This window comes from Podarcis muralis, chromosome 5 (genome assembly GCF_964188315.1).
Source record: "Podarcis muralis chromosome 5, rPodMur119.hap1.1, whole genome shotgun sequence".
NCBI classification, from domain to species: domain Eukaryota; kingdom Metazoa; phylum Chordata; class Lepidosauria; order Squamata; family Lacertidae; genus Podarcis; species Podarcis muralis.
The window spans coordinates 63,124,832-63,135,772 of NC_135659.1; the positions used below are offsets into that span (position 1 = coordinate 63,124,832).

Sequence of the window (10,941 nt, forward strand, 5' to 3'; positions counted from 1 at the left end):
GCTCCTTGTGTTTTAATAGCAGAACTGCAGCTTTCCCCAGAGAGCCGATGCCAGCAGTACCAGGGCCGGACAAACCAAAGAGAAAGTCACTCCCAGGCTCAGCACCCATATCTCTGCGCTCCCTCCTCATCTTGGTTTCTTTGCTTCATTTCCAAGCTTCCCCTTTCTCATGTTCGCATCGTCAGCTTCATGTGGCTCTCCCACAGTTACACTTGCTAGCTTAACTCTTTTTAGGGTTGGCAAGCATCTCCTGAAGAGGCACTGCTTAAAAACAGAGCAAAGTTTCGTGTCATTAACCCCCACCAGCTCATTCCCGTTTATAAAGCAACACAAAGCAGATGTTTTTCAATCCTTGAGAAAAGCTAGTGCACATCCCAGTGACACATGCAATATAATTTTTGATTTAACTCAAAGGGCAGCAAAGGCACTGCAGTTTGGAAAAGACAGTTGCTTTTAGGCATACACACGAGCACATGCTTTTAACCGCTTCATTTCTGCAAATGTCTGAAAACGTCAAGCCTTACACACTCCACTCAAATACATTTTGGAAATTTGTTAATTTGGGGGGGGGCACGGGGGCGGGTAAAAAAACAACCTGTTTCTGTGGATGCATGAAACTCTGCAGGCCTAGGTCACCAGCAGTGTTAGCCTCAGGAGAGGGTTTTTCTTACAACAGCTAATCACTTCAGCATGGTGAGAGGAGCAAATGGTTTTCCCTCCAAAATGTTCCAGGGGTGTGTGTTCCCCTGGCAGCAAGCTGTGTGTTAACCCTTTCGGCCCCACAGATAAGTTTACTGGAGTTCAAATGGCCTGCCTCAGCTGTGAGAGGAAACCATTAGGAGACCAAGGCATGACAAAAGGACCATTTGGGGAGCGATTCTTGAAAATCAGAATATGAAAGACGGAATATTTTGCTTTGTTGGGGTAATTCTGAAAGACTAGATAAAAGAAAGGCTCTGGTGAGCACCTCAAAACAGAAACATGCCAGCCTTAAATTTGTACTGGAAGGCTGACTGCACAATTTCGATGTTCTAGCAGAGCTGAAGAATCCAGTGATTCTCCCCCTCCCTCTTCTTTACAGAGTTATTTTAGAGTTATTCACTGCCTGAAAGTGACATCTGTTGTGCACAGATGCATGCAAGAACAATCGCTAAACTTCCAAATGCTAAAACAGTCCACACAGAGATGCAGAGCTCAAAATGTATGCGGAGGCAAGGCAAAGGAGTAGTGCTGGACAACGATAAAGTACAAGGCACTTCCAAGACTCCCAAGAGTTCTGAGTGAACTTCCTGGATGTCTTTGATTCAGCAGCATTTCTTTCAACTCTTTCCCTTCGAAGCTTTTGTCTTGTTGTTTTGATATGCAGAATTGTTTGATTCATATTCAGATGAGTTAAATAGGATGCTAAATGGTGACTAAATGGGTTTGGGCAAGGGAGAGGGGGTTTCTGTTTAGGCATTTGGGAGGTATTTGGCTAGGAAATGTTACCAAAATAAAAATAAAAATGACTATTTTTAAATACTAGTAAGGCAGTAAGAGGGACGCGGGTGGCGCTGTGGTCTAAACCACTGAGCCTCTAGGGCTTGCCGATCAGAAGGTCGGCAGTTTGAATCCCTGCGACTGGGTGAGCTCCCGTTGTTCAGTCCCAGCTCCTTCCAACCTAGCAGTTCGAAAGCACACCAGTGCAAGTACATAAATAGGTACTGCTGCAGTGGGAAGGTAAACGGCGTTTCCGTGCGCTGCTCTGGTTTCGCCAGAAGTGGCTTAGTCATGCTGGCCACATGACCCAGAAAAACTGTACACAAGATGCCTACAGGGTTTGAATCCCGTAACCTGAAAACTGGTGTGGACCCATTTGAAGCTCATTTCACAGTTAGCAGCTTTCCCCAGGGATTGGAGCAGCAAGAACTTCCTGGACACTCCATTTGAGGAAGGCTACAGCACATCAGAGGATGCTTCACAATACGACTGCCTGCCTTCACATGTGTTACGAGTACAAACTGTTCCCAAAATTGAACCATGCCCACATATTTCTTTATTTATAACTAGAATGCAACCTGTAATGTACAAATTACAGGGTAAAAGGCACTACAGTGTTCCCTTGAGCTGTAACATGGGAGAATGCCAGCAACAGCATTGGTGAACGATATTTACAAAAAAAGATGTTTAAGCAGACATGCAATGTCTATCACTCACCCAGATTATTTTGAGCACCCAAGTGAGGGCAGGTTCATGCTGGAAGTATACATCAGTTTACTGCTAAACCTACAACTGGATGTGTCCCTGTGACTAAAGTTCACATTTGACCAGCAGTAGTTTGGTATTAAATTACTGCTCAAAGAGCCAGAAATAGTTTATCACTGTTTCCGCCGAGAAGCCTCAAAAAAGAGACAGTGCAGACAGTTGTGGGGTATGGCTGCTTTTGTTCTACTGAGCAAAAATAGTAGGGTGGTGTTTTAAAAGGCAATCTCTTCTGTACAACCCTTAAAAGAAAAAGGCCTACTTTTCTTCCCAGCATGGGGGCAAAGCCAAGGGGAACAGCAGTAGTCTAATGCCAACACTGCAAGCATTTAAAAAGTACTTTACTGCTGGAGTTAAATGAGGAAAACAAGCTCCAGCTTTCAAGATGGCAATGGGGGATTGGTCAGGTCCTTGTTAAAGCCATAAAATCTCTTACTGAATATTGGGGGCGGGGGGGGGGAGCATGAAAGTTGTATCTCTCAAATTGTTAAAAACTTTATCTTCAACACTAAACAGGGACTAAAATTACGAGTCTTATTTTGTGTGCAGCCACAAGAATTAGTAGCGTTGGAAGGGATAGAGGGCACACGATAGAAAGAACCATTAGTTATGAGGAAAGACAGAATAAATGCATTACGTTTTGACCCTGTACAAATAGTGAAACTAGCATTACTAGCAGAACGACCAAACCACAACAAGGAAACCACATGCTAAAACAGATGCTCTTTGCTGCATGATCCACTTTGAAATCAGGTATGGAACAGACTTCTTCCTCATTGACTACAAAGCAGAACTGGTTCATATGCAGCTAGCTCACCAAGCAGCAAATCAGGTGAAGAAGGAACTTATGTCACCAAGATCCAGCTGCTGGAATGGGTATTATGTGGCACCTGTAGTAGTGCCAATTCCACTGATCGAAGCAATCAAGTGGGCACATGCGGGGTCAGGCAATCTTGTAGGTAAACTGGTCCTAAGTTATTAAGGGCTTTGCATACGAATAACAGCACCTTGAACCTGGCCCAGGGTATGAGCTTACACTGGCACTGAAATCATCTTCAGAGGCTCTTTTGCACACCATTCCATTCCCAAGTCTGCTGGGATGTGAGACACATTGAACAGAGCGTTTTCTACAGAAGCAACAAATTTTTGGAATTTGGGAGGTCCACTTGACCCTGCCCTGCTAGCTTTCTACAGGCTCAAAGAAATCTAACGGGGGGTTAAGGCTCCCCCATTTTCCTAAAGGTCCTTGGTGAGGAGTCATCTCTCCCACCCACCAGCCATTTCCTCGTGATACTAAATAGGGAGCTGCAAAGCTCTGGTACTTCCAAGACCAGGTTCTGCTTCAGGCTGAAGTGGAGGCGCTCTCCTCTAAAACAGTTAGAGCACTAAAGGGATTTCAGACTGAATGTTGTCTTCAGTCCACACCACTAAAAGTGACACTTTAAGACAGTCAGACAAATGCTGACTTAATGAGATACAAACTCCAAAGTACTTTGATCTACCTTTCACATTAAGCATTTTTCTAAGGCCTGGTCCCTATTATTCAATTATTCCCTATTATTCCCTCAAGTTATCTGGCAGTATTGAATTCATTTTCAGTATGTTGACAGTGAGTTTTACAAAGCATGCATATTGGATTGCTGTAAAAATGCTTGCACACTTATTTTAGCAAGTACAAGTAACTGCACACAGAGGAACAAACAGCGATAAAACTGAGGAGTGGAACTAAACAGCAGGCATTAATATAGGGAACACAAAGTCCTAGCATTGATGAGACAATGCAGCACCCTATGCCTCCATTTTAAAGAGACAATTATGCAATCACACGCAAGGAATTAATTGAGGGTTTCAATCGTGTTCTGTGGCATCATAGGATATTACTGCTCTACATTTCATTTTAAACATAAAACATACACCATCTGTAATCACCTTTAATATTAGTATGATGGGTGTGACAGCATCAGAAACGGGAGCCTCTTTAAAGATACTGGGGTGGGCAGTGATACGATATCTAGTACCATTACTCTCTGCAGGTGGGGCAAATGACAGGAAGCTGATCGCCTCTGTAAGCAGGAGAGCTGGCGAACCTCTGAAGCCAAGAAGCCAGTAATGCTGAAGAGAATTATTTCCATGATTAGCTGCTAAGAATAGAGACCACAGGGATGCCTTGTAACATGAAGGTACACTTGACAACATAACTGGAAGTTGCAGGGATTGCACTGGTAGCCCATAAATAGCCTTCCTCTACGCTTGACATTCTGTGCTTCATTAGTCATGGAATAAATACAAGAGAAAAGCACAAGAAAAACAAAAATACAAGATCAAGACACAAGCACATGCTATGAGGCATGTTCCCAGGGAAGCTTGGGAGACACAGGGTAATAGTGTTATGTATAGTAATGTGATAAATCCAAGGGATGCATATAACCTCTTCATGTCCAATTCATGTTTATTCAGATAGAAGTCCCAGTGTGTACAGCGCACAGGATCATGGCCTTAGCATAAGCTACATGTCCAAGAAGTAATAATTCAGAAAAGAAGGTACAATATGCAGTAGGGTTCTTTGGCCCTACTTCACTTAATCCTTGTGTAGGCAGCATGCAATTCCTTATATTGTCCACATAAAGGGGTGGGGGGAAGCAATGCAAATTGGGGAGACGGAGAGACGAGAATTATTTGTAGTTTTTAACATTGTTTTTCTCATATTTCTGAAAGCTGCAGAATAAATTATGTTTTGAAATCCATTTTCTAGTACATTAGAATTCTGTTTATTTCCTCTTAAAACCATTGCTTCAAGTAAACAACGCCCCCCCCCCCAATTCTCAACATGTACACATTCCTTGCAGTTGCATGGCAAGACATATAGCCTCAAAGGGGAATGAATATTCAGTGAATCTAACCGTGGGATTTAACAACACGAGGTGATCTGACATGGTGGGGTTAGGGGAGAAATTTGACTCAATTTAAAGGCGAATTACCTAATCCACACTTTCCTAAGAGAATATGCAAACCAAATCCTAGCCATCCTTCAAAATTCAACTACTCTGAATTTTGTAGTATAGTTCTCCGACCAAGTAATGTGCACAGAAATGCATAATGCAAAATGTGCATAACAATAATAGTGGAAATAATGTAACAAAATGTGTTATATTATGGTAAATTGCCTTGCAAAAATGTTTGTATTATGGAAAATTACATCCAATATTGTAAATATGAAAATGCCTATGAATTCATGAGGATTTTTTGTACATTGAAAAAAATGCAATCTAATGTGGAAATGTGAAGAACAGAAAAATTGGAGCAATGAGCAGCTGAGAGAAACCCAAACTGACAGATTGGCCCATCCCTAGATGGGGCTAAACTACTGCAAGGACAAAGATGCAATGAGAATATTAAGCACTTTTCGTCCTAGAATGAAAAAGATTGGAGTACCTTTATGGATCTTAAATAAAAAATTTACTAGCTGATTTTTAGATGGTATCTCATATCACAAAGATTAATCCAAATATTTACAAATAGCTGTTTGAGTAATCGCATGAGCACTGTCAATATGTCTCATATTTTGGGCATGCCCTAAAATCAAGGTAGGTCCAGATAGTAAGTAAACTAAAAATAATGACTGTTTATGAACTGCCTATGGACCATTAATTATGCCTTTGGGTTATGTAAAAGCAGCCATGTCCCCTGGTGGCAAATCAATGATCACTTATTTGCCAACAGCAACCCTGGTAACTATCAGTTATAAGATCAATCCACCCTTTATTGGGGATTGGCTAACTAAGAGTCTGGTACTTGGCTTACATGGTCAAACTAACTTTATAATAAATACTAACTTACTAACTAACTAACTAACTAGAGCTTTATTAAAAGAAGGCAACAATATAATTCATTCATAAATAACTGGTGTTCAATAACGAATAAGTAAATTAAAGAAGTACGAGATGCGGTCGAATCATACATTGTCTTAGGAGCAATCTAAGCACCTGGGGCAAGGCAAGGGGAGACCTTAACCTCTTATTTCTTTCTTTACCTTTTTTTGCACTTTAGTGGCTATTTTACTTTACTTCATGGAGAATTTAGATAAGTAAACAAAACAGGATGTCTTTCCATGCTTAACATTTATATATAGATTATCCTGGAGTATCTTGTTATCGAATTTACTTGATTGAGAACTCTTTTAACATGTACTATATATATTTATGCTGAATACACTGTTACATATAGTTGTAATAAAACAATAATTGGGTTGTTGTTTTCTTAAAAGAAAAAAAGTAAAGCAACGTGTCTCACAAGGACGCCTAGGAGCCATACATATATAAAAGGAAGATTCTTTTTCTAGATTATCAATTCTTGCAAAAAGTAGGGCCTGTGACTACCTATTGTTGGAAGATTCAGAAAGAAGAAAAGAAAGTACTTATTCATGTAGCACATAGTTAAAACTATGGACTTTTCTCCCACAATGTGATGGCCACTAGTTTGGATGGCTTTTGGAGAGGATTAGACATTTTCGAGGAGGACAAAGCTATCAATAGCTGTTAGCCACAATGGCTATGTTCTATCTCCACTGTCAAAAGGATTTGTGCCTCTAAACACCAGTTCCTGGGAATTGCAGGCAGGCAGAACGCTGTTGCACTCATGTCCAGCTTGCAGACTTCCACAGGCATCTGGTTGGCCACTGTGAGAACAGGATGTTGGACCAGATGGGCCATTGGCCTGATTCAGCAGGTTCATCTTATTTTCTTAGCTCTCCACTCATCTCAAATCAGCTTTGTACATATACAACAAGCCTAGTATAATGAAGTAATCTGCCACAATGTATTTAAGTAAAAAAAAAACAAGCAAACCCCCAACCCCCACAGTATACAGTATATACTCAGCCTAAAACGGGCTTGACCTAGACATTATGATGCCCTGATGACACTACACATCTTTTCTAAATTTCTCCTATGCTGCTCAGCATCTGTTCCTTACACACCTTGCTTTCCCTTTCTCCTGGTTAATCCAGAGTAGGTTAAAGAGCACATCCTGGGTTTATCTCACCAACCAGATGCACTATCCATTCTTGGAATCTGGAAAATGGCCAGGCTACAAAGGCCATAACTTGAGCACAAGCATCCAGATTCACAGATTAACTAAGCAGGAAACACAATGACACTTAAAAAGAATATCAAAGAACAATCATGATCATGTACTTGTCTGTTATGCTTTCACCCTAAATAAACACAGGTGACAACTCTAGAATTAGCAAATTACAGAAATCTCTTAGTTTGAAAGTACTAGAGTGTCCAACATATTTGAAGTTATTGCTAGATAATCAAGGTTGTGTGAGTTTTGTTTTGTTTCTTAAATTATTTGGCTAATTTCTGTTCAGAACTTCCCAATGCCCTTAAGGAGCTGCTGTAAACGTATTGCTTAATATCCCTGTTAAGTAAAGAGTTTAAAGAATTAAAGGCCTGGTGTTTTGTTTTGTTTTAAAAGCAAAGTTCAAAGGAAAGGGGAAGTTGATGTAGCAGCAGATACAGAGAATTAAGTCAGAGTTATGTAACACCTCTGCTGGGACACGGACAGGACAGCAGACAGCTTGCTTCACGGGCTAAAAATAGAATAATCCCAATTACAGCCACACTTCTACTTTTTCAAGGTTTCCTGTTTCATGAGCCCATAGAAAGCTCATGAATGGACAGGGTAGGAAGATAAAAGTGTTTGTCCCTAGAGCTCACTTGATTTTGTATTTTAACTGAAGGAACACAAGTTTCTGACAGAGCTAAACAATGGAATAACATATTGTCTCTTTCCAAAGTCACCTTTCTGGGCTATGAGATTCTGGATCTAAGCAGATCAGATGAAAAACTTTCAAATTCAGTCCTCTCAAACAGCACAATAAGGGCACAAAATGCTGCATACTAGGAAATGAAGGACTCAGATGATGATCTTCTGTTCGGTAGTCAAACAATTGTAAGCAGAAAATAAATATAGTTTTCCAAACAACTCAGAATTACACTTGGCCCTCTACTCCCCCAAACTCTGTGGATAAGCAAAAGTTATGCTTTTGTTCTGGAGAAATGGAACACCAACAATATGTGTTGGGAGGGAGGGTTTGATTGTCTTTATTTATTAATGAAATATGATACTGTGTTTGGCCCTCTGTCTTTAGGAAACTGAGATTATACAATTATTAATGGATAAGATCCTAACTCACTGGATTATTTTTTTCTGCAAGTGGGTACGGAGGGCCCAGATTGTGTGTGTGTGTGTTTATGTTGATGACGTGTGTGTGTGTGTGTGTGTGTGTGTGTGTGTATTGATGACCTGAAAACAGATTGTGAACAATTAATTATGGTTAATAAATTCTGATCATGAAGTTACACATCAAAAAATAATTTAATTATAAAAGGTTAAATGAAATAATTTAATTATATAATGTTAGGCGTCTATATTATCCCAAGTGATGTTATTGTTATCTGGAAGGACTTAACTATTCAGCAACTTAACTAATGAAGAATAGTTATTTAAATTCAGTAACTTTATTGGAAAGGGGCTTTAATGCTTATGTTGGAAAAGCAGAGGAGTAATTAGCATTTCTACTGGGATTTAAAAGATTACAACGTATAATTTTCTCCCCCACATTTTGTTTTTACAAATGTTATTGAAAAATTTGAAAATAATTACCAAACATAAAGTGCTGCCTTCCAAGACAAATACATATACAGTTGTTAAGTCTTGTATGAAGTCATCCACATGGCGGCAAAACCAACTTGGAAAATCTTTTACATCGTAGATTTAGCTCACATTCACAGGGTATACCCCAATATAAAGCTGCTGTGCCTGAGACAGAAGAGATTGCTGCACTATTATTAATAAATGATATAAATCAATACCCTGGAGCCAAACCCATCTTTATTTGTTATTCCTCTTATCACCCTCCGGTGGTGAAATAATTTGTAGGGTGGAAAAATAAAATCTGTTGGGATTCACTTAGCGATTGGACCCGCCTTTCTGAAGTTGAGTCCCCAGATGTTGCTGAACTACAATTCCCATCATCCTTAGCTAGCAGGACCAGTGGTCAAGGATGATGGGAGTTGTAGTCCAACAACATCTGGAGACCCAAGGCTGAGAAATGCTGGATCAGACTATGAACAGTTAAATGGGAAGGATAACTTAGCTGCTCAGAGTGGCTGGGGCAACCCAGTCAGATGGGAGAGTATAAATAAAAAAAAATATGAAAAAGTTTTATTTCACACCATGGTGTGTGAGTTCTTGATTAAATGTGTGGTTGATTGCACCCATCTGGCAGTTATTTGAATTTTGAACCTTGTAACAGGGATTCTCAAATTTTGTACCCCTAGCGCCCAACTAAGACAGTCAGAAATTAATGAGGCCCACCAATCACAAAATGGTGGTGTAGGAGCAGGTCCTGTCACAAAATCATGACAGACTGAGGCAGAGTTTGACATGATCAGTTGGAAATTACTGAGCTCTGGGTAGGGGTACTGTGACAGCCTTTCTATTTTAGGAAGAATTTGCAGATCCAGAGGCTCTACATGGAGAAGGCTTTTTCTTTTACACTTTTCCCTTCCCATCCCCCATGTCATCATTAGCTCCCTCTGTTATCATTAGCTCCCATCCCCCATGTCATCATTAGCTCCCTAAATCATTAGCTCCCTCTGTTAATTTCTTCTTCCATCTCCCCTTCATACTCAATTTATACTTTATTCTCATACCACATCCCCGCCCAAACTGCCAGCTCCCTTTATCTCTCCTCCCTGAGGGACATTCGCTTATTTCTCCTCATAACAACTTTCCTCTCTTATACCCTTCTCTTTTCCCTGTTTATGTATTACAATCATCATCATCATCATCATCATCATCATCATCATCATCATATACCAGTTTCCTTCAACACTTCCTCTAGCATATTTTCTCCTCAAAGGAGGGATACCCTCCTTTCCTCATCCCAACGGCATTTCTCTGTCTCCTAGCCACCTTTGCTGCTCATACAATGAGTTGCTGGTGCTGGCATTGGTTCAGCCAAAAGGCTATGGCATGTTAGAGGGTGGGACAAGCAAATAAGGAGATACTGGTCAGGCTGTGGCATTGAGGCCCACCTCAAAATAGCCCATGGCCCACTTTTGGGTCCCAGCCAGAGTCAGTGCCTTATATGTCAAGCAACCATCAGCCAATAAAGACTAGCTTCCAAAAAGAGCAATGGTTGTAAACAAACACTCTATTACACAAACCTCAGTTAACAGCACTAGATATTTATGATGGAATGGTAATTCTTTCCAAGGCTATGCTTCCCCTGTAGTATACCTTTTCCTCTTCAAACATTCCCCCGGTGGTAGCCATGCTATATGTAATGCTTTGTCCCCATAGCAGCCATTTTGCGCTGTACTACACCTCCATGGCAGCTAGTTTGGGATTGGTGCCCACTGCACTCTTTCAAAATTCAGAATTTGTCCACTGGTTCAAAAAGGTTGGCAACCACTGATCCAGATGATTATGTAATTTCATATAACCTGGATTTCCCCAAGGACAGTTATTCTAAGGTTACCAGATTTTTTTCAATGAATCCGGGGACACTTTACAACTTCAATGGATTTTGTATGGGGACTGATTTGTAAATCTGGGAACTGTCCCCGGAAAATGGGGACGTCTGGTAACCTTAAGTTATTCCTGTGGTGTTATTAATATTTTCCCCCT

At 40.5% G+C, this 10,941-nt stretch overlaps 1 long non-coding RNA gene across 1 annotated transcript in view; it reads left to right on the forward strand.

Moving 5' to 3' along the window:
• The window catches only part of LOC114599347 (uncharacterized), a 45,878-nt gene extending 38,187 nt beyond the window's left edge, over positions 1–7,691 (forward strand). Inside the window, exon 7 of the long non-coding RNA XR_013392968.1 lies at positions 1,082–7,691. This is a non-coding gene — a long non-coding RNA (uncharacterized LOC114599347). The remainder of the gene's footprint in view (positions 1–1,081) is intronic.
• The last annotated feature ends 3,250 nt before the right edge of the window (positions 7,692–10,941 follow it).